Source organism: Primulina tabacum, chromosome 10 (genome assembly GCF_025594145.1).
Source record: "Primulina tabacum isolate GXHZ01 chromosome 10, ASM2559414v2, whole genome shotgun sequence".
Lineage (NCBI taxonomy): Eukaryota > Viridiplantae > Streptophyta > Magnoliopsida > Lamiales > Gesneriaceae > Primulina > Primulina tabacum.
In genome coordinates this window covers 30,101,849-30,127,065 of record NC_134559.1, presented here as the reverse complement: position 1 = coordinate 30,127,065, position 25,217 = coordinate 30,101,849, and the positions used below count along the sequence as shown (strand labels likewise).

The 25,217-nt window shown below is 41.7% G+C and overlaps 18 non-coding genes and 5 pseudogenes across 18 annotated transcripts; all 23 read right to left on the bottom strand.

Moving 5' to 3' along the window:
* Positions 1–103: 103 nt before the first annotated feature.
* Positions 104–222, bottom strand: LOC142516498 (5S ribosomal RNA). Its single transcript, XR_012812290.1, has one exon. It is a non-coding gene; the product is annotated as a 5S ribosomal RNA (ribosomal RNA).
* A 685-nt stretch (positions 223–907) lies between these two features.
* LOC142515013 (5S ribosomal RNA) lies at positions 908–1,026 on the bottom strand. The gene has a single exon (XR_012810880.1). It is a non-coding gene; the product is annotated as a 5S ribosomal RNA (ribosomal RNA).
* A 683-nt stretch (positions 1,027–1,709) lies between these two features.
* LOC142510848 (5S ribosomal RNA) lies at positions 1,710–1,827 on the bottom strand (annotated as a pseudogene).
* Positions 1,828–2,513: 686 nt separating this feature from the next.
* LOC142515538 (5S ribosomal RNA) lies at positions 2,514–2,632 on the bottom strand. The gene has a single exon (XR_012811379.1). It is a non-coding gene; the product is annotated as a 5S ribosomal RNA (ribosomal RNA).
* A 683-nt stretch (positions 2,633–3,315) lies between these two features.
* On the bottom strand, positions 3,316–3,434 carry LOC142515933 (5S ribosomal RNA). The gene has a single exon (XR_012811753.1). It is a non-coding gene; the product is annotated as a 5S ribosomal RNA (ribosomal RNA).
* A 681-nt stretch (positions 3,435–4,115) lies between these two features.
* On the bottom strand, positions 4,116–4,234 carry LOC142506374 (5S ribosomal RNA). The gene has a single exon (XR_012804668.1). It is a non-coding gene; the product is annotated as a 5S ribosomal RNA (ribosomal RNA).
* Positions 4,235–4,915: 681 nt separating this feature from the next.
* On the bottom strand, positions 4,916–5,034 carry LOC142516791 (5S ribosomal RNA). Its single transcript, XR_012812566.1, has one exon. It is a non-coding gene; the product is annotated as a 5S ribosomal RNA (ribosomal RNA).
* A 648-nt stretch (positions 5,035–5,682) lies between these two features.
* On the bottom strand, positions 5,683–5,800 carry LOC142509584 (5S ribosomal RNA). Its single transcript, XR_012807751.1, has one exon. It is a non-coding gene; the product is annotated as a 5S ribosomal RNA (ribosomal RNA).
* A 682-nt stretch (positions 5,801–6,482) lies between these two features.
* Positions 6,483–6,601, bottom strand: LOC142515741 (5S ribosomal RNA). Its single transcript, XR_012811570.1, has one exon. It is a non-coding gene; the product is annotated as a 5S ribosomal RNA (ribosomal RNA).
* Positions 6,602–7,281: 680 nt separating this feature from the next.
* LOC142507537 (5S ribosomal RNA) lies at positions 7,282–7,399 on the bottom strand. Its single transcript, XR_012805792.1, has one exon. It is a non-coding gene; the product is annotated as a 5S ribosomal RNA (ribosomal RNA).
* A 684-nt stretch (positions 7,400–8,083) lies between these two features.
* On the bottom strand, positions 8,084–8,202 carry LOC142510086 (5S ribosomal RNA). Its single transcript, XR_012808218.1, has one exon. It is a non-coding gene; the product is annotated as a 5S ribosomal RNA (ribosomal RNA).
* A 681-nt stretch (positions 8,203–8,883) lies between these two features.
* Positions 8,884–9,005, bottom strand: LOC142516240 (5S ribosomal RNA). The gene has a single exon (XR_012812044.1). It is a non-coding gene; the product is annotated as a 5S ribosomal RNA (ribosomal RNA).
* Positions 9,006–9,690: 685 nt separating this feature from the next.
* On the bottom strand, positions 9,691–9,809 carry LOC142512304 (5S ribosomal RNA). The gene has a single exon (XR_012808825.1). It is a non-coding gene; the product is annotated as a 5S ribosomal RNA (ribosomal RNA).
* A 679-nt stretch (positions 9,810–10,488) lies between these two features.
* On the bottom strand, positions 10,489–10,607 carry LOC142516602 (5S ribosomal RNA). Its single transcript, XR_012812388.1, has one exon. It is a non-coding gene; the product is annotated as a 5S ribosomal RNA (ribosomal RNA).
* A 585-nt stretch (positions 10,608–11,192) lies between these two features.
* On the bottom strand, positions 11,193–11,311 carry LOC142512220 (5S ribosomal RNA; annotated as a pseudogene).
* Positions 11,312–11,993: 682 nt separating this feature from the next.
* On the bottom strand, positions 11,994–12,112 carry LOC142508473 (5S ribosomal RNA). The gene has a single exon (XR_012806684.1). It is a non-coding gene; the product is annotated as a 5S ribosomal RNA (ribosomal RNA).
* Positions 12,113–12,758: 646 nt separating this feature from the next.
* Positions 12,759–12,877, bottom strand: LOC142515597 (5S ribosomal RNA). The gene has a single exon (XR_012811433.1). It is a non-coding gene; the product is annotated as a 5S ribosomal RNA (ribosomal RNA).
* Positions 12,878–13,564: 687 nt separating this feature from the next.
* Positions 13,565–13,683, bottom strand: LOC142510565 (5S ribosomal RNA; annotated as a pseudogene).
* A 687-nt stretch (positions 13,684–14,370) lies between these two features.
* On the bottom strand, positions 14,371–14,472 carry LOC142512564 (5S ribosomal RNA; annotated as a pseudogene).
* Positions 14,473–22,422: 7,950 nt separating this feature from the next.
* On the bottom strand, positions 22,423–22,542 carry LOC142512475 (5S ribosomal RNA; annotated as a pseudogene).
* A 682-nt stretch (positions 22,543–23,224) lies between these two features.
* LOC142517380 (5S ribosomal RNA) lies at positions 23,225–23,343 on the bottom strand. The gene has a single exon (XR_012813130.1). It is a non-coding gene; the product is annotated as a 5S ribosomal RNA (ribosomal RNA).
* Positions 23,344–24,028: 685 nt separating this feature from the next.
* Positions 24,029–24,147, bottom strand: LOC142507598 (5S ribosomal RNA). Its single transcript, XR_012805851.1, has one exon. It is a non-coding gene; the product is annotated as a 5S ribosomal RNA (ribosomal RNA).
* A 683-nt stretch (positions 24,148–24,830) lies between these two features.
* LOC142515432 (5S ribosomal RNA) lies at positions 24,831–24,949 on the bottom strand. Its single transcript, XR_012811278.1, has one exon. It is a non-coding gene; the product is annotated as a 5S ribosomal RNA (ribosomal RNA).
* Positions 24,950–25,217: the final 268 nt, after the last annotated feature.

The following is a 25,217-nucleotide window of genomic DNA, read 5'->3' as shown; positions in this document are numbered from 1 at the left end:
CTACGTTTAATTCACATGTCTTATCTGGTCCCGATCGAGATTCAGATGATTTGAGCCAAAAATCGTCTGTCAACAAGTAATCAAAAATAGAAAAACACGAAAAGAGGTGCAACACGAGGACTTCCCAGTGGGTCACCCATCCTAGTACTGCTATCGCCCAAGCACGCTTAACTTCGGAGTTCAGATGGGATCCAGTGCATTAGTGCTGATATGATCGCACCCGACATTGAGTGGGATGTTTATTCTTATATCCCTCGAGTACGTGTGGAGCGGGCTGCGACGGACAACACGCGGCACTGCTCTCGCCCAATCAGAACCATGAAGTTAAGTGTTCTGGAGCGATGGCAGAGCTAGGATGGGTGAGCTCCCTGGGCAGTCCTCGTGTCGCGACCGTTTACGTAAATTATGGCTAAAACAGTCGAAATAATTGTTTTTAATGAGTTAACCGTCTCTGGAGTAATCTGCGTCATACCCTTCCGCACAGAACCGGCTCACAACAACAAAAATCGCTAAATGTTCCCAGAAAATAAAAAAAAAATTAAGAATAAAAAAATAGCGAATGTAAAACTATTATTATGCATGGGTATACGGTAAAATGGAACCGGAATCGAATTTCGGACTTTCTATAAAGATTTCTCGAGGAAACGAAAGTTTAAAAGAAACGGAAAAATGCAAATTAGAGGGTCTTAGAGAAGGTATTCGGCTAAAATCTCGGCACCTCGTTGCGGAGTAATAAGTCTCGTTCGTTTGCCCGTTTACAATCAAATTAACCTACAATTTTGCCCAAATCCGGCAGTGCCCGAGCTACGTTTATTTCCCATGTCTTATCTGGTCACGATCGAGATTCAGATGATTTGAGCGGAAAATCGTCTGTCAACAAGTAATAAAAAATAGAAAAACACGAAAAAGGGTGCAACACAAGGACTTCCCAGGGGGTCACCCAACCTAGTACTGCTCTCGCCCAAGCACGCTTAACTTCGTAGTTCTGATGAGATCCGGTGCATTAGTGCTGGTATGATCGCACCCGACATTGAGTGGGATGTTTATTCTTATATCCCTCGAGTACGTGTAGAGCGGGCGGCGATGGACAACACGCGGCACTGCTCTCGCCCAATTAGAACCATGAAGTTAAGCGTTCTGGCACGATGGGAGAGCTAGGATGGGTGACCTCCCTTGGAAGTCCTCGTGTCGCGACCATTTACATAAAGTATGGATAAAACTGTAGAAATAATTGTTTTTAATGAATTAACTGTCTCCAGAGTAATCTGCATCATACCCTTCCGCACAGAACCGGTTCACGACAACAAAAATCGCTAAATATTCCCAGAAAATAGAAAAAAAATAAGAAGAAGAAAATAGCAAATGTAAAGCTATTATTACGCCTGGCATACGATAAAATGGAACCGGAATCGAATTTCGGACTTACTAAGTGGATTTTTCGAGGAAACGGAAGCTTAAAAGAAGCGGAAAATCGCAAATTAGAGGGTCTTAGACAAGGAATTCGGCTAAAATCTCTCCATCTCATTGCGGAGCAATGAGTCTCGTTCGTTAGCCCGTTTACAATCAATTTAACCTACAATTTTGTCCAAATCCGGCAGTGCCCGAGTTACGTTGATTTCACACGTCTTATCTTGTCCCGATCGAGATTCAGATGATTTGAGCCGAAATTCTTATGTCAACAAGTAATCAAAAATAGAAAAACACGAAAAGGGGTGCAACACGAAGACTTCCCAGGGGTCAACGATCCTATTACTACTCTCGCCCAAGCGCGCTTAACTTCGGAGTTCTGATGGGATCCGGTGCATTAGTGCTGGTATGATCTCACCCGACATTGCGTGGGATGTTTATTTTTATATCCCTCGAGTACGTGTAGAGCGGTCCGCGATGGACAACACGCGGCACTGCTCTCGCCCAATAAGAACCATGAAGTTAAGCGTTCTGGCGCGATGGCAGAGCTAGGATGGGTGACCTCCCTGGGAAGTCTTCTTGTCGCGACCGTTTACGTAAATTATTTATAAAGCAGTTGAAATAATAGTTTTTAATGAGTTAACCATCTCCGGAGTAATCTGCGTCATACCCTTCCGCACAGATTTGGCTCACGACAACAAAATTCGCTAAATGTTCCAAGAAAATAGTAAAAAAAAAATAAAAAGAAGAAAATAGCGAATGTAAAGCTATTATTATGCCTGGGATATGATAAAATGGAACCGGAATCGAATTTCGGACTTCCTAAACGGATTTCTCAAGGAAACAGAGGCTTAACAGAAGCGGAAAATCGCAAATTAGAGGGTCTTAGAGAAGGAATTCGGCTAAAATCTCGCCAGCTCATTGCGGAGTAATGAGTCTCGTTCGTTTGCCCGTTTACAATCAAATTAGGCTACAATTTTGTCCAAATCCGGCAGTGCCCGAGCTACGTTGATTTCACATGTCTTATCTGGTCCCGATCGAGATTCAGATGATTTGAGCCGAAAATCGTCTGTCAACAAGTAATCAAAAATAGAAAAACACGAAAAGGGGTGCAACACGAGGACTTCCCTGGGGGTCACCCATCCTAGTACTGCTCTCGCCCAAGCAAGCTTTACTTCGGAGTTCTGATGGGATCCGGTGCATTAGTGCTGGTATGATCGCACCGGACAATGAGTGAGATGTTTATTCTTATATCCCTCGAGTACGTTTGGAGCGGGCGGCGATGGACAACACGTGGCGCTGCTCTCGCCCAATCAGAACCATGAAGTTAAGCGTTTTGGCGCGATGGCAGAGCTAGGATGGGTGACCTCTCTGGGAAGTCCTCGTGTCGCAACCATTTACGTAAATTATGGATAAAACAGTCGAAATAATTGTTTTTAATGACTTAACCGTCTCCAAGGTAATCTGCATCATACCCTTCCGCACAGAACCGGCACACGACAACAAAAATCGCTTAGTGTTCCCAGAAAATAGAAAAAAAATAAGAAGAAGAAAATAGCGAATGTAAAGCTATTATTATGCCTGAGATACGATAAAATGAAACATGAATCGAATTTTGGACTTTCTAAGCGGATTTCTCGAGAAAACGGAAGCTTAACAGAAGCGGAAAATCGCAAATTAGAGGGTCTTAGAGAAGGAATTCGGTTAAAATCTCGCCACCTCGTTGCGGAGTAATGAGTCTCGTTCGTTTTTCCGTTTACAATCAAATTAGTCTACATTTTTGTCCAAATCCGGCAGTGCCCGAGCTACCTTGATTTCACATGTCTTATCTCGTCCCGATCGAGATTCAGATGATTTGAGCCGAAAATCGTCTGTCAACAAGTAATCAAAAATAGAAAAACACGAAAAGAGGTGCAACACAAGGACTTCCCAGGGGGTCACCTATCCTAGTACTGCTCTCGTCCAAGCACGCTTCACTTCGGAGTTCAGATGGGATCCGGTGCATTAATGCTGGTATGATCGCACCCGACATTGAGTGGGATGTTTATTATTATATCCCTCGAGTACGTGTGGAGCGGGCGGCGATGGAAAACACGCGGCACTGCTCTTGGCCAATCAGAACCATGAAGTTAAGCGTTCTCGCACGATGGCAGAGCTAGGATGGGTGACCTCTCTGGGCAGTCCTTGTGTCGCTACCGTTTACGTAAAGTATGGCTAAAACAGTCGAAATAATTGTTTTTAATGAACTAACCGTCTCCGGAGTAATCTCCGTCATACCCTTCCGCACAGAACCGGCTCACGACGACAAAAATCGCTAAATGTTCACAAAAAATAGAAAAAAAAAAGAAGAAGAAAATAGTGAATGTTAAGCTATTATTATGCCTGGGATACGATAAAATGGAAACAGAATCGAATTTCGGATTTTCTAAACGGATTTCTCGAGGAAACGGAATCTGAACAGAAGCGGAGAATCACAAATTAGAGGGTCTTAGAGAAGGAATTCGGCTAAAATCTAGCCACCTCGTTGCGGAGTAATGAGTCTTGTTCGTTTGCCCGTTTACAATCAAATTAGCCTACAATATTGTCCAAATCCTACAGTGCCCGAGCTACGTTGATTTCACATGTCTTATCTGGTCCCGATCGACATTCAGATGATTTGATCCTAAATTCGTCTGTGAACAAGTAATAAAAAAAATAAAAACACAAAAGAGGTGCAACACGAGGACTTCCAAGGGGGTCACCAATCCTAGTACTGCTCTCGCCCAAACACGCTTAACTTCGGAGTTCTGATGGGATCCGGTGCATTAGTGCCGGTATGTTCGCACCCGACATTGAGTGGGATTTTTATTCTTATAACTCTCGAGTACGTGTGGAGCGGGTGGCGAAGGACAAGACGGGCACGGCTCTCGCCCAACCAAAACCATGAAGTTAAGCGTTCTGGCGCGATGGCAGAGCTAGGATAGGTGACCTCCCAAGGAAGTCCTCGTGTCGCCACCGTTTACGTAAATTATGCTAAAACAATCGAAACTATTGTTTTAAATGAGTTAACCATTTCCGGAGTAATCTGCGTCATATCCTTCCGCATAGAACCGGCTCACGACAAAAAAAATCGCTAAATGTTCCCAGAAAATAGAAAAAATAATAAGAAGAAGAAAATAGCGAATGTAAAGCTATTATTATGCTTGGGATACGATAAAATGGAACCGGAATCGAATTTCGGACTTCCTAAGCGGATTTCTCGAGGAAACGGAAGCTTAACAAAAGCGGAGAATCGCAAATTAGAGGGTCTTAGAGACGGAATTCGGCAAAAATCTCGCCACCTCGTTGCGGAGTAATGAGTCTCGTTCGTTTGCCCGTTTACAATCAAATTAGCCTACAATTTTGTTCAAATCCGACAGTGCCCGAGCTACGTTGATTTGACATGTCTTATCTGGTCCCGATCGAGATTCAGATGATTTTATCCTAAAATCGTCTATCAACAAGTAATCAAAAATAGAGAAACACGAAAGGGGTGCAACACGAGGACTTTCTAGGGGGTCACCAATCCTAGTACTGCTCTCGCCCTAGCACGCTTAACTTCAGAGTTCTGATGGGATCCGGTGCATTAGTGCCGGTATGATCGCACCCGACATTGAGTGGAATTTTTATTCTTATATCCCTTGAGTACGTGTAGAGCGGGAGGCGATAGACAACACGGGGACTGCTCTCGCCCAATCAAAACCATGAAGTTAAGCGTTCTGGCGCGATGGCAGAGCTAGGATGGGTGACCTCCCTGGGAAGTCCTCATGTCACGACCGTAAATTATGGCTAAAACAGTCGAAATTATTGTTTTTAATGAGTTAACCGTCTCAAGAGTAATCTGTGTCACGACAAAAAAAATCGCTAAATGTTCCCAGAAAATAGAAAAAAAATAAGAGGAAGAAAGTAGCGAATGTAAAGCTATTATTATGCCTGAGATACAATAAAATGGAACCGGGATCGAATTTCGAACTTCCTAACTGGATTTCTCGAGGAAACGAAAGCTTAACAGAATAGGAAAATCGCAAATTAGAGGGTCTTAGAGAAGGAATTCGGCTCAAATCTCGCCACCTCGTTGCGGAGTAATGAGTCTCGTTTGTTTACCCGTTTACAATCAAATCAGGCTACAATTTTGTCCAAATTCGGCAGTGTCCGAGCTACGTTGATTTCACGTCTTATCTGGTCCCGATCCAAATTCAGATAATTTGAGCCAAAAATCATCTGTCAACAACTAATCAAAAATAGAAAACACGAAAAATGGTGCAACACGAGGACTTCTCAGGGGTCACCCATCTTAATACTGGTCTCGCTTAAGCACGCTTAACTTCGGAGTTCTGATGGGATCCGGTGCATTAGTGCTGGTATGATCGCACCCAACATTGAGTGATGTTTATTCTTATATCTCTCGAGTACGTGTGGAGCGGTCGACGATGGAAAACACGCGGCACTGCTCTCGCCCAATCAGAACCATGAAGTTAAACGTTCTAGCGCGATGGCAGAGCTAGGATGGGTGACCACCTTGGGAAGTTCTCGTGTCGCGATCGTTTACGTAAATTATGGTTAAAAAAGTCGAAATAATTGTTTTTAATGAACTAACCGTCTCCGGAGTAATCTCTGTCATACCCTTCCGCACAGAACCGGCTCACGACAACAAAAATCGCTTAATGTTCCCAAAAAATAGAAAAAAAAATAAGAAGAAGAAAATAGCGAATGTAAAGTTATTATTATGCCTGGGATACGATAAAATGGAACCGGAATCGAATTTCGGACTTCCTAAACGGATTTCTCGAGGAAACAGAGGCTTAACAGAAGCGGAAAATCGCAAATTAGAGGGTCTTCGAGAAGTAATTCGGCTAAAATCTCGTCAGCTCGTTGCGGAGGAATGAGTCTCGTTCGTTTGCCCGTTTACAATCAAATTCGCCTACAATTTTGTCCAAATCCGGCAGTACCCGAGCTATGTTGATTTCACATGTCTTATCTGATCCCGATCGATATTCAGATGATTTGAGCCGAAAATCGTCTGTCAACAAGTAATCAAAAATAGAAAAACACGAAAAGGGGTGCAACACAGGGACTTCCCAGGGGGTAACCCATCCTCGTACTGCTCTCGCCCAAGCACGCTTAACTTCGGAGTTCGGATGGAATCCGGTGCATTAGTGCTAGTATGATCGCACCCGACATTGAGTGGGATGTTTATTCTTATATCCCTCGAGTACGTGTGGAGCGGACGACGATGGACAACACGGGCACTGCTCTCGCCCAATCAGAACCATGAAGTTAAGCGTTCTGGCGCGATGGCAAAGCTAGGATGGGTGACCTCCCTTGGAAGTCCTCGTGTCGCGACCGTTTACGTAAATTATGGATAAAACAGTCGAAATAATTGTTTTAATGATTTAACCGTCTCCGGAGTAATATGCGTCATACCCTTCCGCACAGAACCGGTTCACGACAAAAAAAATCGCTAAATGTTCCCAGAAAATAGAAAAAAAATAAGAAGAATAAAATAGCGAATGTAAAGCTATTGTTATGCCTGGGATACGATAAAATGGAACCTGAATAGAATTTCGAACTTCCTAAGCGGATTTCTCGAGGAAACGAAAGCTTAACAGAAGCGGAAAATAGAAAATTAGAGGGTCTTAGAGAAGAAATTCGGCTAAAATCTCGCCACCTCGTTGCGGAGTAATGAGTCTCGTTCGTTTGCCCGTTTACAATCAAATTAGGCTACAATTTTGTCCAAATCCGGCAGTGCCCGAGCTACGTTGATTTCACATGTTTTATCTGGTCCCGATCGAGATTCAGTTGATTTGAGCCGAAAATCGTCTGTCAACAAGTAATCAAAAATAAAAAACACGAAAAGGGGTGCAACACGAGGACTTCCCAGGGGGTTATTCATCCTAGTACTGCTCTCGCCCAAGCACTCTTAACTTCGGAGTTCTGATGGGATCGGTGCATTAGTGCTGGTATGATCGCACCCGACATTGAGTGGGATGTTTATTCTTATATCCCTCGAGTACGTGTGGAGCGGGCAGCGATGGACAACACGCGGCACTGCTCCCGCCCAATCAGAACCATGAAGTTAAGCGTTCTGGCGCGATGGCAGAGCTAGGATGGGTGACCTTATTGGGAAGTCCTCGTGTCGCGATCGTTTACGTAAATTATGGCAAAAACAGTCGAAATAATTGTTTTTTATGAACTAACTGTCTCCGGAGTAATCTCCGTCATACCCTTCCGCACAGAACCGGCTCATGACAACAAAAATTGCCTAATGATCCCATAAAAGAGAGAAAAAAATAAGAAGAAGAAAATAGCGAATGTAAAGCTATTATTATGCCTGGGATACGATAAAATGAAGGCGGAATCGAATTTCGAACTTCCTAAGCGGATTTCTCGAGGAAACGGAAGCTTAACAGAAGCTGAAAATCGCAAATTAGAGGGTCTTAGAGAAGGAATTCGGCTAAAATCTCGTCACCTCGTTGCGGTGTAATGAGTCTCGTTCGTTTGCCCGTTTACAATCAAATTAGGCTACAATTTTGTCCAAATCCGACAGTGCTCGAGCTACGTTGATTTCACATGTCCTATCTGGTCCCGATCGACATTCAGATGATTTGAGCCGAAAATCGTGTGTCAACAAGTAATCAAAAATAGAAAAACAGGAAAAGGGGTGCAACACGAGGACTTCCCAGGGGGTCACCCATCCTAGTACTGGTCTCGCCCAAACACGCTTAACTTCGGAGTTCTGATGGGATCCGGTGCATTAGTGCTGGTATGATCGCACCCGACATTGAGTGGGATGTTTAATCTTATATCCCTTGAGTACCTGTGTAGCGGGCGGCGATGGACAACACGCGGCACTGCTCTCGCCCAATCAGAACCACGAAGTTAAGTGTTCTGGCGCGATGGCAGAGCGAGGATGGGTGACCTCCCTGGGCAGTCCTCGTGTCGCGACCGTTTACGTAAATTATGGCTAAAACAGTAGAATTAATTGTTTTTAATGATTTAACCGTCTCCAGAGTAATCTGCGTCATACCTTTCCGCACAGAACCGGCTCACGACAAAAAAATCGCTAAATGTTCCCAAAAATAGAAAAAAAATTAGAAGAAGAAAATAGCGAATGTAAAGCTATTATTATGCCTGGGATACGATAAAATGGAACCTGAATCGAATTCCGGACTTCCTAAGCGGATTTTTCGAGGAAACGGAAGCTCAACAGAAGCTGAAAATCGCAAATTAGAGGGTCTTAGAGAAGGAATTCGGCTAAAATCTCACCACCTCGTTGCGGAGTAATGTGTCTCGTTCGTTTGCCCGTTTACAATCAAATTAGCCTACAATTTTGTCCAAATCCGACAGTGCCCGAGCTACGTTGATTTCACATGTCTTATCTGGTCCCGATCGAGATTCAGATGATTTGAGCCGAAAATCGTCTGTCAACAAGTAATCAAAAATAGAAAAACACGAAAAGGGGTGCAACACGAGGACTTCCCAGGGGGGGGTCACCCATCCTAGTACTGGTCTCGTCCAAGCACGCTTAACTTCGGAGTTCAGATGGGATCCGGTGCATTAGTGCTGGTATGATCACACCCGACATTGAGTGGGATGTTTTTTCTTATATCCCTCGAGTACGTGTGGCGCCGACGGCGATGGACAACACGCGGCACTGGTCTCGCCCAATCAGAACCATGAAGTTAAGCGTTTTGGCGCGATGGTAGAGCTAGGATGGGTGACCTCCCTGGGAAGTCCTCGTGTCGCGACCGTTTACGTAAATTATAGCTAAAAAATTTGAAATAATTGTTTTTAATCAGTTAATCGTCTCCGGAGTAATCTGCGTCATACCCTTCCGCACAGAATCGGTTCACGACAACAAAAATCGATAAATGTTCCCAGAAAATAGAAAAAAAAAATAAGAAGAAGAAAATAGGGAATGCAAAGCTATTATTATGCCTGTGATTTGATAAAATGGAACCGGAATAGATTTTCGGACTTCCTAAACATATTTCTCAAAGAAATGGAAGCTTAACAGAAGCGGAAAATCGCAAATTAGAGGGTCTTAGGGAAGGAATTCGGCTAAAATATCTTTAACTCATTGCGGAGTAATGAGTCTCGTTCGTTTGCCCATTTACAATCAAATTAGCCTACAATTTTGTCCAAATCCGGCAGTGCCCGAGCTACGTTGATTTCACATGTCTTATCTGGTCCCGATCGAGATTAAGGTGATTTGAGCCAAAAATCGTCTGTCAAAGAGTAATAAAAAATAGAAAAACACGAAAAAGAGTGCAACACGAGGACTTCCCAGGGGGTCACCCATCCTAGTACTGCTTTCGCCCAAGCACGCTTAGCTTCGGAGTTCGGATGGGATCCGGTGCATTAGTGCTGGTATGATCGCACCCGATATTGAGTGGGATGTTTTTTCTTATATCCCTCGAGTACGTGTGGCGCCGACGGCGATGGACAACACGCGGCACTGGTCTCGCCCAATCAGAACCATGAAGTTAAGCGTTTTGGCGCGATGGTAGAGCTAGGAAGAGTGACCTCCCTTGGAAGTCCTCGTGTTGCGACCGTTTACGTAAATTATAGCTAAAAAGTCGAAATATTTTTTTAATGAGGTAACCGTCTCCGGAGTAATTTGCGTCATACCCTTCCGCACAGATCGGCTCACGAAAAAAAAATCGCTAAATGTTCCCAGAAAATAGAAAAAAAAGAAGAAGAAAATAGCGAATGTAAAGCTATTATTATGCCTGGGATACGATAAAATGGAACCGGAATCAAATTTCAGACTTCCTAAACGGATTTCTCGAGGAAACTGGAGCTTAACAGAAGCGGAAAATCGCAAATTAGAGGGTCTTAGAGAAAAAATTCTGCTAAAATCTCGCCAGCTCATTGCGGAGTAATGAGTCTCATTCGTTTGCCCGTTTACAATCAAATTAGGCTAAAATTTTGTCCAAATCCGGCATTGCCCGAGCTACGTTGATTTCACATGTCTTATCTGGTCCCGATCGAGATTCAGATGATTTGAGCCGAAAATCGTCTGTCAACAAGTAATCAATCAAAAATAGAAAAACAAGAAAAAGGGTGCAACACGAGGACTTCCCAGGGGGTCATCCATTCTAGTACTGGTCTCGCCCAAGCAAGCTTAACTTCGGAGTTCTGATGGGATCCGGAACATTAGTGCTGGTATGATCGCACCCGGCAATGAGTGGGATGTTTATTCTTATATCCCTCGAGTACGTGTGGCGCGGGCGGTGATGGACAACATGCGGCACTGCTCTCGCCCAATCAGAACCATGAAGTTAAGCGTTCGAGCGCGATGGTAGAGCTAGGATGGGTGACCTCCCTGACAAGACCTCGTGTCGCGACCGTTTACAGAACCATTAAGTTAAGCGTTCTAGTACGATGGAAGAGCGAGGATGGGTGACCTCCCTGGGCAGTCCTCGTGTCGCGACCGTTTAAGTAAATTATGGATAAAATAGTCGAAATAATTGTTTTTAATGAGTTAACCGTCTCGAGGAAACGAAAGCTTAACAGAAGCGGAAAATCGCAAATTAGTGGGTCTTAGAGAATGAATTCTGCTAAAATCTTGCTAGCTCATTGCGGAGTAACGAGTCTCGTTCGTTTGCCCGTTTACAATCAAATTAGCCTACAATTTTGTCCAAATCCGGCAGTGCCCGAGCTACGTTGATTTCACATGTCTTATCTCGTACCGATCGAGATTCAGATGATTTGAGCTGAAAATCGTCTGTCAACAAGTAAAAAAAAATAGAAAAACACGAAAACGGGAGCAACACGAGGATTTCCCAGGGGTCCACCCATCCTAGTACTGCTCTCGTCCAAGCAAGCTTAACTTCAGATTTCTGATGGGATCCGGTGCATTAGTGATGGTATGATCGCATCCGACATAAGTGGGATGTTTTTTCTTATATCCCTCGAGTACGTGTGGAGCGGGCGGCGATGGAGAACACGGGCACTGCTCTCGCCCAATCAAAACCACGAAGTTAAGCGTTTTGGCGCGATGGAGCGGGCTCGGATGGGTGACCTCCCTGAGAAGTCCTCGTGTCGCGACCGTTTACGAAAATTATGGCTAAAACAGTCGAAATAATTGTTTTAATGAGTTAACCGTCTCCGGAGTAATCTGCGTCATACCCTTCCGCACAGAACCGGCTCATGACAACAAAAATTGCTAAATGTTTCCATAAAATAGAAAAAAAAATAAGAAGAAGAAAATAGCGAATGTAAAGCTATTATTATGCCTGAGATACGATAAAATGGAACATGAATCGAATTTCGAACTTCCTAAACGGATTTCTCGAGGAAACGAAAGCTTAACAGAAGCGGAAAATCGCAAATTAGAGGGTCTTAGAGAATGAATTCTGCTAAAATCTCGCCAGCTCATTGCGGAGTAACGAGTCTCGTTCGTTTGCCCGTTTACAATCAAATTAGCCTACAATTTTGTCCAAATCCGGCAGTGCCCGAGCTACGTTGATTTCACATGTCTTATCTCGTACCGATCGAGATTCAGATTATTTGAGCTGAAAATCGTCTGTCAACAAGTAAACAAAAATAAAAAAACAAGAAAATGGGAGCAACACGAGGATTTCCCAGGGGGTCACCCATCCTAGTACTACTCTCGTCCAAGCACGCTTAACTTCAGTGTTCTGATGGGATCCGGTGCATTAGTGATGGTATGATCGCATCCGACATTAAGTGGGATGTTTATTTTTATATCCCTGGAGTAAGTGTGGAGTGGGCGGCGATGGACAACACGCGGCACTGCTTTCGCCCAATCAGAACCATAAAATTAAGCGTTCTGGCGCGATGGCAGAGCTAGGATGGGTGACCTCCCAAGGAAGTCCTCGTGTCGCGACCGTTTAGGTAAATTAGGGATAAAACAGTCGAAATAATTGTTTTAATGATTTAACCGTCTCCGGAGTAATATGCGTCATACCCTTCCGCACAGAACCGGTTAACGACAAAAAAAATCGCTAAATGTTCCCAGAAAATAGAAAAAAAATAAGAAGAATAAAATAGCGAATGTAAAGCTATTGTTATGCCTGGGATACGATAAAATGGAACCTGAATCGAATTTCGAACTTCCTAAGCGGATTTCTCGAGGAAACGAAAGCTTAATAGAAGCGGAAAATAGAAAATTAGAGGGTCTTAGAGAAGGAATTCGGCTAAAATCTCGCCACCTCGTTGCGGAGTAATGAGTCTTGTTCGTTTGCCCGTTTACAATCAAATTAGGCTACAATTTTGTCCAAATCCGGCAGTGCCCGAGCTACGTTGATTTGAGCCGAAAATCGTCTGTCAACAAGTAATCAATCAAAAATAGAAAAACATGAAAAAGGATGCAAAACGAGGACTTCCCAGGGGGTCACCCATCCTAGTACTGCTCTCGTCCAAGCACGCTTCACTTCGGATTTCTGATGGGATCCGGTGCATTAGTGCTGGTATGATCGCACCCGACATTGAGTGGGATTTTTATTCTTATATCCTCGAGTACGTGTGGAGCGGACGGCGATGGACAACACGCGGCACTGCTCTCGCCCAATCATAACCATGAAGTTAAGCGTTCTGGCGCGATGGCAGGGCTACGATGGGTGACCTCCCTGGGAAGTCCTCATGTCGCGACCGTTTAAGTAAATTATGGATACAAGAGTCGAAATAATTGTTTTTAATGAGTTAACCGTCTCCGCAGTAATCTGCGTCATACCCTTCCGCACAAAACCGTCTCACGACAATAAAAATCGCTAAATTTTCACAGAAAATAGAAAAAAAAAATAAGAAGAAGAAAATAGCGAATGTAAAGCTACTATAATGCCTGGGATACGATAAAAAAATGGAACCGTAATCGAATTTCGGACTTCCTAAGCGGATTTCTCGATGAAACGGAAGCTTAACAGAAGCGGAAAATCGCAAATTAGAGGATCTTAGAGAAGGAATTCGTCTAAAATCTTGTCAGCTCATTGCGGAGTAATGAGTCTCGTTCGTTTGCCCGTTTACAAAATAATTAGGCTACAATTTTGTCCAAATCCGGCAGTGCCCGAGCTACGTTGATTTCACATGTTTTATCTGGTCCCGATCGAGATTCAGATGATTTGAACCGAAAATTGTATGTCAACAACTAATCAAAAATAGAAAAACACGAAAAGGGGTGCAACATGAGGACTTCCTAGAGGTTCACCCATCCTAGTACTGCTCTCGCCCAAGCACGCTTAACTTCGGAGTTCTGATGGGATACAGTGCATTATTGCTGGTATGATCGCACCCGACATTGAGTGGGATGTTTATTCTTATATCCCTCGAGTACGTGTGGAGCGGGCGGTGATGGACAAAAGGCGGCACTGATCTAGCCCAATCAGAACCATGAAGTTAAGCATTCTGGCGCGATGGCAGAGCTAGGATGGGTGACCTCCCCGGGAAGTCCTCGTGTCGCGACCGTTTACGTAAATTATGGCTAAAACAGTCGAAATAATTGTTTTTAATTAGTTAACCGTCTCCGGAGTAATCTGCGTCATACCCTTCAGCGCAGAATCGGCTCACGACAACAAAAATCGCTAAATGTTGCCAGAAAATAGTAAAAAAAATAAGAAGAAGAAAATAGCGAATGTAAAGCTATTATTATTCCTGGGATACGATAAAATGGAACCGTAATCGAATTTTGAACTTCCTAAGAGGATTTCTCGAGAAACGAAAGCTTAACAGAAGCGGAAAATCGCAAATTAGAGGGTCTTAGAGAAAGAATTCGGCTAAAATCTTGTCAGCTCATTGCGGAATAATGAGTCTCGTTCGTTTGCCCGTTTACAATCAAATTAGGCTACAATTTTGTCCAAATCCGGCAGTGCCCGAGTTACGTTGATTTCACATGTATTATCTGGTCACGATCGAGATTCAGATGATTTGAGCCGAAAATCGTCTATCAACAAGTAATCAATCAAAAATAGAAAAACACGAAAAGGGGTGCAACACGAGGACTTCCCAGTACTGGTCTCGCCCAAGCACGCTTAACTTCGGAGTTATGATGGGATCCAGTGCATTAGTGCTAGTATGATCGCACCCGAAATTGGGTGAAATGTTTATTCTTATATCCCTCGAGTACGTGTGGAGCGGGCGGCAATGGACAACACGCGGCACACCTCTCGCCCAATCAGAACCATGAAGTTAAGCGTTCTGGCGCGATGGCAGAGCTAGGATGGGTGACCACCCCGGGAAGTCCTCGTGTCGCGACCATTTACGTAAATTATGGATAAAACAATCAAAATAATTGTTTTTAATGAGTTAACCGTCTCCGGAGTAATCTACATCATACGCTTCCGCACAGAACATGCTCACGACAACAAAAATCGCTAAATGTTTCGAGAAAATAGAAAAAAAAAAAGAATAAGAAAATAGCGAATGTAAAGCTATTATTATGCATGGGATACGATAAAATGGAACCGGAATAAAATTTGGACTTCCTAAGCGGATTTCTCGCGTAAACTGAAGCTTAACAAAAGCGAAAAATCGCAAATTAGAGGGTCTTAGAAAAGGAATTCGGCTAAAATCTTGCCAGCTCATTGCGGAGTAATGAGTCTCGTTCGTTTGCCCATTTACAATCAAATTAGGCTACAATTTTGTCCTAATCCGGCAGTGCATGAGCTAAGTTGATTTCACATGTCTTATCTGGTCCCGATCGAGGTTCAGATGATTTGAACCGAAAATCGTCTGTCAACAAGTAATCAAAAATAGAAAAACACGAAAAGGGTTGCAACACGAGGACTTCTGTGAGAACCCGGATTTTTCAAAGCAAAGCACCTTAAAAGCTCGGAAAGTAGCTCAAAAAGAAGCCGAGGCAACGTAAACTCTTGAGAATTGAGGGTACGTCACTCGGAAGAGGAAACCCTTACCTCACAAGCTAAAACCCTCAGCTCAAGGAAGCTCCAAAATTCTAAGAAAAGAAACCCCATGCTCATGAGCTCAATCTTTTACCTCAATGAAGCTCATTCTTTCTTGTCCTAAAAGAATAAAAAAAAATAGAACTAGGAGGAGAGCTAAAGCATTGGAAAAATTTAATGTGCAAGAAATTACCCTTGAGTAAACCAAGGAGAAAAGCTAAAGGATTGGATATATTTATGACCATTGAGTTAACCAAAGAAGGAGCTAAAAGAACTAAAGGTTTGGACAAACTTATTATACAAGTGATGACTATTAAGTTAACCAAGAAAGGGAGCTAAGGGAAGAGCTAAGAGGCTTGGACCAATTTATTGTGCAAGAATGGACTCTTTACTAAACCAAGGTGACCTTTGATGCTTGAGTTAACCTTGACCACATTGATGGCTTGCTTGGGCTCCAATATTTCGGCCATGGGGAGGGGAAAAGTCCATCCTTCACCTATAAATACCACCTCAACATGCTAAAGAAATCACACCCAAAAATCAGCAAGAAAAATCGGCTCATTTCCCTCCAAAACCACCTCTCGGCTGTCGCTTGCAAGAAGAAAGAAGGAGGAGTTGTTCCGGCTTTTCAATTCTGTGATTTGCTATCCACATCGTTGTGAAGATCATCTCCTGGTTCGGTCATCACTTGACCGAAATTCAACAAGTTTCGTTCGCCAAAGTTCTGCACATTTCGAACCGTAACTTCGAGAGTATTGTAAGTGGGTTTTTGATATGTATATTCGTTTGTATTTTTAAATCTTGAATATATAAGTCATGACATGTATGAATGTGTGTCCTCTTTTTTCGAAAACAGCATGATGACCGTCTTTTAAAATTTCGATCGATTATGTGTTTTCTTCTATGCTTCGAAATTCTTTGGTTCCGCTGAATCCGTCTGAAACTCTGATACGTTCTGTCTTGTAAACTTTGAATTCTGTGTTGCACTGTTACAACTCGATTTGAAATGGGACGAGAATTGTAATTCTGTCTGGCCCCCATTGGTGGGTATAAAACCATGTTCTGTCTGGCCTCCATTGGTGGGTATAAAACCGTGTTCTGGCCTCACCTCTTAGAGGACTAACATATTGGGGACAATTTGACCATGGAAATGAGATGAGTAACAGTGTTCTGTCTGTTCCGATCTGTTCTGTTCTAAATTGTTCTGATCTGTTTCTGAACTGCTCTGAATCTTCTGATAACCTCTGTCTCATATTTATTTTGTTTCTGTTATGATGAGTTAAAAATGATAAGATTTGAAAATTTGTTAAAGAAATGTTTTAAAGATTAAGTTCTATATGTGTCATAGGAAATCGATCGACCCCCACTTACTGAGTGTTTCCCAAAACACTCACTCCTTACAAATTTCAGATTAAAATGAAGACCAACTGAATGAGGAAGAAAGCCTTATGGGGATGGTAGCCGATGAGCAAGATACAAGAAATCAAGACTTTATTTTCCTTTTGTTCAGTTTCCGCATTTGCAACTCTGATGTATTTTTATTCTATTGTCAATGTAAAGACAATGTTTTATTTATGAAAAAGACTTGTTTTTGGCATTTCGATACGAGGCTTAATTATTTTAAAGTAATTGTTAAAAGAATGCCGGATGTCACAGGCGCTTCAGACACTTTGCGTGACATTTAAGTGGTATCAGAGCCGCCAGGTTCATAATCCTGCTGGGATTTTGACAGACAAAATTTGAAGAAGTCAAATTTTGGCAAAAGCCTAGTACATTCTGAAACAAACTCTCAATCTTTCCAAAATTCTTTGAGAAATTTGAAATCTATTACCTTCAATCATTCTGAAATTTCTAGTATAGAAAGTTCCACGAAATCTTTGTTTCAATCAAAATTTTTTACCTTTCTATCCTTTACTTTGATACCATTATGAAATTTTACCTCAATTTATGTTCTTGTACTCGTGCTCAAGCCGCACTTCGCATGCGTCAACATTACTTGAGGAAAACAAGATAAACAAGAACTCACAAAGATTAAGAATCTGCTTCAAACTTATATACATAATCTCAACCATCACCTTGATCGAGCAAAGAGCCAGCTCGCCCTAACACTACACGTGGAATGACTAGTTTCCCTTAATCGAAAGTTGATAGTAAGGATTGAAACTTAGAAAAACCTTGCTAACCGTTCTCGTCATCGACATGAAGACCTTTCTAGCAAGCAAGAACGTTACATCGCCAAGCTTCATGTTGCAATGGATAGACTGCGCACCTTGTCGTGGAAAATGTGGAAGAAGAAGAAGAAGCACCTATGGATGTAGTGGAAAAAGAACAGTAATGTTGAGAGATGATAAAATAGGCTAGACTGGTATTATGGTTAAATGATATGAAAGAAAAAAGTGTGACATTTCTTTGAGAATGTACATAGATAAGTTGAAATATATTTTGGGAACATACCTATCAAAGATAATTTGACTTATATTTTTGGGAATACAAATACTCTGATATAAGTTGACTTACATTTGGGAATTCTTCCGACTTAAGATGAAATGTTTGATTCGCGGATAATAAATTATTTATGAAAATATGAGATAAGAATTATATAAGTTTTGATATTCATATGTAAAAGTTGATTTTTATGTCAATAATTAACGGTATGGACATTTAAATTTTGGCTATTAAGCGATAAATTTAAATATGTAAGATTTTGGAATATTTAATAAAGTTAAGAAACAATAACTTAAGTTAAGAAATTAAGGTCATTACCTTAGGTAAATAAAGAGAGTTATGAGATATTGGTGGACATAAAGGGAAGTGTAGCATGCATAATAGGTTCTGACTCTTCTTATAGTAAAAAGAAAAATAGGGGAAAGATTTGTGGGGAAAGACATCCAACGAAGCTTGTTTGTATTAAAGCATGTTAGGCTCATAGTTTTGATTAAAGACAGATTTAGTAAAAGAAGAATTGTTTGAGGAATTAATTTCTTCCGTACAATGTTGAAAGAAATTTTAACTAGGTTATTGGGACTTAAGTCAATAGGCTGATAAGGAGTTATGTTCTAAGATTCTATATTGATTTTATGTTTGGAGATAGTAATCGTGATAATTTAGAACACAATAAGTATGGATACGCATATATTCAGTGCCGATTTTATTTAGTGTACTATGGTAAATTTCAACGTCATTCTGAGAATTGGTTGGTTGGACAAGAATCATGCAGTGTTAGATGGTCGAGGTAAGAATGCCAAACTCCAATCCAAGAATAAATCGTATTTTATGGCAAGGATAAGGAACAAAAATCCTTCATTTCTGCTTCACAAACTTAGAAAGCCATGGAGTATGGCTAAGAAGTCTAACTAGCGATAATGAGAGAAGAAAAAGAAGGAATTGAGCTCAAGATATAAAAATATTCCCGTGGTACGAGAGTTCTGGAAGCGTTACTTTGAATTATCTCAGATCGTGAAAGAATTCGAAAGTAACTTTATAGCTCGTGCTGCACCAATATCTAAAGAACCCTAGCAAATGGCTTCAGTTGAACTCAAGGAGATAAAAGTTCGATTCCAAGATTTGTTAGACAAAAACAAATCAGACCTAGTGCCTCTTCTTGGGGAGATTCAATCTTATTGGTACAGAAGAATGGTGAAAGTACAAGATAGTGTGTCATTCGACAAAGTACTATATGAGATCAAGAACAAATGTCATCTTTCAAGAATAGATGACCTTTTCTATCAGTTAAAAGGAGCTAAGATCTTTTCGAAGCTCTATCTAAGATCAGACTATCACAATTGAAGGCCAAGGCAGAGAATATTCCTAAAACAGCCTTAAAAAGAAAAGGGTATGGACACTATGAGTTCATGATAATAACTTTTGGCATGACCAATGCTCCAGCAACATTCATAGAACTCATGAACAGAGTGTTCAAGAAAATTCCTCGGCAAGTTTGTGGTAGCATTTATTGAAGACATTCTTGTATATTCAACAAGTGAGAAAGACCGCAAGGAAGATCTTCGTCTTGCTCCACCGATGCTCAGAGAAAAATAACTAAATACTAAATTTAAGAAATGTGAATTTTGATTAAAAAATGTCACATTCTTCGGTCATATAATATCTGAAATGGGCATATCAGTTGATCACCAATAAGGTGGAGGTAATCATAGACAGGCCTTGATCGAATACTGGAATAGAAATTTGAAGTTTTCGGGATTATTTGGCTATTAAGAAAATGTGTTGAAGGATTTTCTTCCGCTCACCAAGCTCACTCAGAAGAACTCTAAATTCAATTAGAGTGAAGAATGTGAGAAGAGTTTTTAGATCTTGAAAAAGAAACTCGTTTCTACGCTAGTATTAGTACTTCCTGAAGAAGGCAAGAATTTCACAATTTACAATGATGCATCAAAAGAGGATTGTGATGTGTTCTCATTCAAGAGGGCAATTAATTGCCTATGCATCGATGAAATTAAAACCATGTGAGCAAAATTATCCAACACATGATAGTGAATCAGCCACAATTATATTTGAGCCAAAGATCTAGAGAATCAATTTTTTTAGTGTCAAATGTGTGAAATTGATCAATCATCAAAGCCTCAAATACTATTCACACAAAAGGAATTAAACATGAGACAAAGACGGTGGATCGAACTATTGAAGATATTTTAGGGCGTGTGCCATGGACCTCGGACTCCAATAAACACCCCCCTTTGATTGAATTTGCCGATAACAATAATTATCATGGAAGTATTGAAATCAGAGAGAAAGCTATCATGGTACTTGAATTGTTGATAAAGTAGCTATTATCAAGGAAAAACGCAAGGCAGCTCATGATCGACAAAAGAGCTGGGCTTATTTAAAGTGAAGACCGTTGGAGTTTGAAAATGGTGTGAAAGCTTATGTTAAAGTTTCCCCTATGAAAGGAGTGGTTCGATTCAGCAATTCTAGAAAGATAACTCCAAGATATGTCGGACCCTTCGAAATACTGAGAAAAATGGGAAACCTAGCTTATCAACGGGCTTTACCACCAGGCATGTCAAGGATTTACAACGTCTTCCATGTCTCACAGCTAAGGAAGTGTGTCTCATATCCAAGTAGCATTCTTGAAATTGAACCGCTACTAATCAAAGGAAATGTGAACGAGGAAATGAAATATGAAGAAGTCCTTATTCAAGTAACACCAAATACCAAGTGCTGAGATGCCGAACAATTCCATATGTAAAGATACAATGGTCGAATCATATGGAACGAGAAGCAACTTGGGAATTTGAAGAACGTATGCGCACTCGGCACCCTCACTTTTTAAAGATTTATCTAACTCAAGTTTCGAGGACGAAACTTCCAATAAGGAGGGTGGGATGTGAGAACCCGGATTTTTCAAAGCAAAGCACCTCAAAAAGCTCGAAAAGTAGCTCAAAAAGAAGCCGAGGCAATGCAAAACCTTGAGAACTGAGGGTACGCCACTCGGAAGAGGAAACCCTTACCTCACAAGCTAAAACCCTCAGCTCAAGGAAGCTCCAAGATTCTTGGAAAAGAAACCCCATGCTCATGAGCTCAATCTTTTAGCTCAATGAAGCTCATTCTTTCTTGTCCTAAAAGAATTAAAAAAATAGAGCTAGGAGGAGAGCTAAAGCATTGGAAAATTTTAATGTGCAAGAAATTACCCTTGAGTAAACCAAGGAGAAGAGCTAAAGGATTGGACATATTTATGACCATTGAGTTAACCAAAGAAGGAGCTAAAAGAACTAAAGGTTTGGAAAAACTTATTATACAAGTGATGACTATTGAGTTAACCAAGAAAGGGAGCTAAGGGAAGAGCTAAGAGGCTTGGACCAATTTATTGTGCAAGAATGGACTCTTTAGTAAACCAAGGTGACCTTCGATGCTTGAGTTAACCTTGACCACATTGATGGCTTGCTTGGGCTCCAATATTTCGGTCATGGGGAGGGGAAAAGACCATACTTCACCTATAAATACCACCTCAACATGCTAAAGAAATCACACCCAAAAATCAGCAAGAAAAATTGGCTCATTTCCCTCCAAAACCACCTCTCGGCTGTCGCTTGCAAGAAGAAAGAAGGAGGAGTTGTTCCGGCTTTTCAATGCTGTGATTTGCTATCCACATCGTTGTGAAGATCATCTCCTGGTTCGGTCATCACTTGGCCGAAATTCAACAAGTTTCGTTCGCCAAAGTTCTGCACATTTCGAACCGTAACTTCGAGAGTACTGTAAGTGGGTTTTTGATATGTATATTCGTTTGTATTTTAAAATCTTTAATATATAAGTTATGACATGCATGAATGTGTCCTCTTTTTTCAAAAACAGCATGATGACCGTCTTTTAAAATTTCGATCGATTATGTGTTTTCTTCTATGCTTCGAAATTCTTTGGTTCCGCTGAATCCGTCTGAAACTCTGATATCTGAAAACTCTGATAAGTTCTGTCTGGTAAACTTTGAATTCTGTGTTGCACTATTACAACTCGATTTGAAATGGGACGAGAATTGTAGTTCTGTCTGGCCCCCATTGGTGGGTATAAAACCATGTTCTGTCTGGCCCCCATCGGTGGGTATAAAACCATGTTCTGGCCTCAACCCTTAGAGGACTAACATATTGGGGACAATTTGACCATGGAAATGAGATGAGTAACAGTGTTCTGTCTGCTCCGATATGTTCTGTTCAGAATTGTTCTGATCTGTTTCTGAACTGCTCTGAATCTTCTGATAACCTCTGTCTCATATTTATTTCGTTTCTGTTATGATGAGTTAAAAGTGATAAGATTTGATAGTTTGTTAAAGAAATGTTTTAAAGATTAAGTTCTATATGTATCATTGGAATTCGATCGACCCCCATTTGCTGAGTGTTTCCCAAAACACTCACCCCTTACAAATTTCAGATTAAAATGAAGAGTAACTGAATGAGGAGAAACAAGAAGCCTTCTGGGGATGGTAGCCGATGAGCAAGATACAAGAAATCAAGACTTTATTTTCCTTTTGTTCAGTTTTCGCATTTGCAACTCAGATTATTTTTATTCTATTGTCAATGTAAAGACAATGTTTTATTTATGAAAAAGACTTGTTTTAGTCATTTCGATACGAGGCTTAATCGTTTTAAACTAATTGTTAAAACAATGCCGGATGTCACATGCTCTTCGAACACGGGGCGTGACAACTTCCCAGGGGTCACCCAGCCTAGTACTGCTCTCGTCCAAGCACGCTTAACTTCGGACTTCTGATAGGATCCGGTGCATTAGTGCTGGTATGATCGCACCCGACATTGAGTGGGATGTTTATTCTTATATCCCTCGAGCACGTGTGGAGCGAGCGGCGATGGACAACACGCGGCACTGTTCTCGCCCAATAAGAACCATGAAGTTAAGAGTTCTGGCGCGATGGCAGAGCTAGGATGGGTGACCTCCCCGAGAAGTCCTCGTGTCGCGACGGTTTACGTAAATTATGGCTAAACAGTCGAAATAATTGTTTTTAATGAGTTAACCGTCTCCGGAGTAATCTGCGTCATACCATTTCGCACAGAACTGGCTCAGGACAACAAAAATCGCTAAATATTTCCAGAAAATAGAAAAAAAAATAAGAATAAGGAAATAGCGAATGTAAAGATATTATTATGCCTAGGATACGATAAAATGGATCCGAAATCGAATTTCGGACTTCCTAAGGGGATTTCTCGAGGAAACATAAGCTTAACAGAAGCGGAAAATCGCAAATTAGTGGGTCTTAAAGAAGGAATTCGGCTAAAATCTCGCCAGCTCATTGCGGAGAAATGAGTCTCGTTCGTTTGCCCGTTTACAATCAAATTAAGCTAAAATTTTATCCAAATCCGGCAGTGCCCGAGCTACGTTGATTTCACATGTCTTATCTGGTCCAATCGAGATTCAGATGATTTGAGCCAAAAATTATCTGTCAACAAGTAATCAAAAATCGAAAAACACAAAAAGGGGTGCAACATGAGGACTTCCCAAGGGGTAACCCATCCTAGTACTGCTCTCGCCCAAGCACGCTTAACTTCAGAGTTCTGATGGGATCCGGTGCATTAGTGCTGGTATGATCGCGCCAGACATTGAGTGGGATGTTTATTCTTATATACCTCGAGTACGTGTGGCGCAGGCGGAGATGGACAACACGCGGCACTACTCTCGCCCAATAAGAACCATGAAGTTAAGCGTTCTGGCGCGATGGCAGAGCTAGGATGGGTGACCTCCCCGGGAAGTCCTTGTGTCGCGACTGTTTACGTAAATTATGGCTAAAACTGTCGAAATAATTGTTTTTAATGAGTTAACGGTCTCCGGAGTAATCTGCGTCATACCCTTTCGCACAGAACTGGCTCACGACAACAAAAATCGCTAAATATTTCCAGAAAATAGAAAAAAAAAATAAGAATAAGAAAATAGCGAATTTAAAGCTATTATTATGCCTGGTATACGATAAAATGGAACCGGAATCGAATTTCAAACTACCTAAGCGGATTTCTCGAGGAAACGGAAGCTTAACAAAAGCGAAAAATCGCAAATTAGAGGGTTTTAGAGAAGGAATTCGGCTAAAATCTCGTTAGCTCATTGCGGAGTAATGAGTCTCGTTCGTTTGCCTGTTTACAATCAAATTAGGCTACAATTTTGTCCAAATCCGGCACTGCCCGAGCTACTTTGATTTCGCATGTCTTATCTGGTCTCGATCGAGATTCAGATGATTTGAGCCAAAAATCGTCTGTCAACAAGTAATCAAAAATAAAAAAACACGAAAAGGGGCGCAACACGAGGACTTCCCAGGGGGTCACCCATCCTCGTACTGCTCTCGCCCAAGCAAGCTTAACTTCGGAGTTCTGATGGAATCTAGTGCATTAGTGCGGGTATGATCGCACCCGAAATTGAGTGGGATGTTTATTCTTATATCCCTCGAGTACGTGTGTAGCGGGCGGCGATGGACAACACGCGGCACTGCTCTCGCCCAATCAGAACCATGAAGTTAAGCGTTCTGGAGCGATGGCAGAGCTAGGATGGGTGACCTCCCTGGGAAGTCCTCGTGTCGCGACCGTTTACTTAAATTATGGATAAAACAGTCGAGATAATTGTTTTTAATGAGTTAACCGTCTCCGAAGTAATCTGCGTCATACCCTTCCGCATAGAACCGACTCACGACAACAAAAATCGCTAAATGTTTCTAGAAAATAGAAAAAAAATAATAAGAAGAAAATAACGAATGTAAAGCTATTATTATGCCTGGGATACGATAAAATGGAACCAGAATCGAATTTCGGACATCCTAAACGGATTTCTCGAGGAAACGGAAGCTTAACAGAAGCGGAAAATCCCAAATTAGAGCGTCTTAGAGAAGAAATTCGGCTAAAATCTCGCCAGCTCAGTGCGGAGAATGAGTCACGTTCGTTTTCCCGTTTACAATCAAATTAGGCTACAATTTTTTCCAAATCCGGCTGTGCCCCGAGCTACGTTGATTTCACATGTCTTATCTAGTCCCAATCGAGATTCAGATGATTTGAGCCAAAAATCGTCTATCAACAAGTAATCAAAAATAGAAAAACACGAAAAGGGGTGCAACACGAGGACTTCTCAGGGGATCACCCATCCTAGTACTGCTCTCGCCCAAGCACGCTTAACTTCAGAGTTCTGATGGGATCCGGTGCATTAGTGCTGGTATGATCGCGCCAGACATTGAGTGGGATGTTTATTCTTATATCCCTCGAGTACGTGTGGAGTGGGCGACGATGGACAACACGTGGCACTGCTCCCGCCCAATCAGAACCATGAAATTAAACGTTCTGGCGCGATGGCAGAGCTAGGATGGGTGACCTCCCTGGGCAGTCCTCGTGTCCCGATCGTTTACGTAAATTATGGCTAAACAGTCGAAATAATTGTTTTTAATGAGTTAACCGTCTTTGGAGTAATCTGCGTCATACCCTTTCGCACAGAACTGGC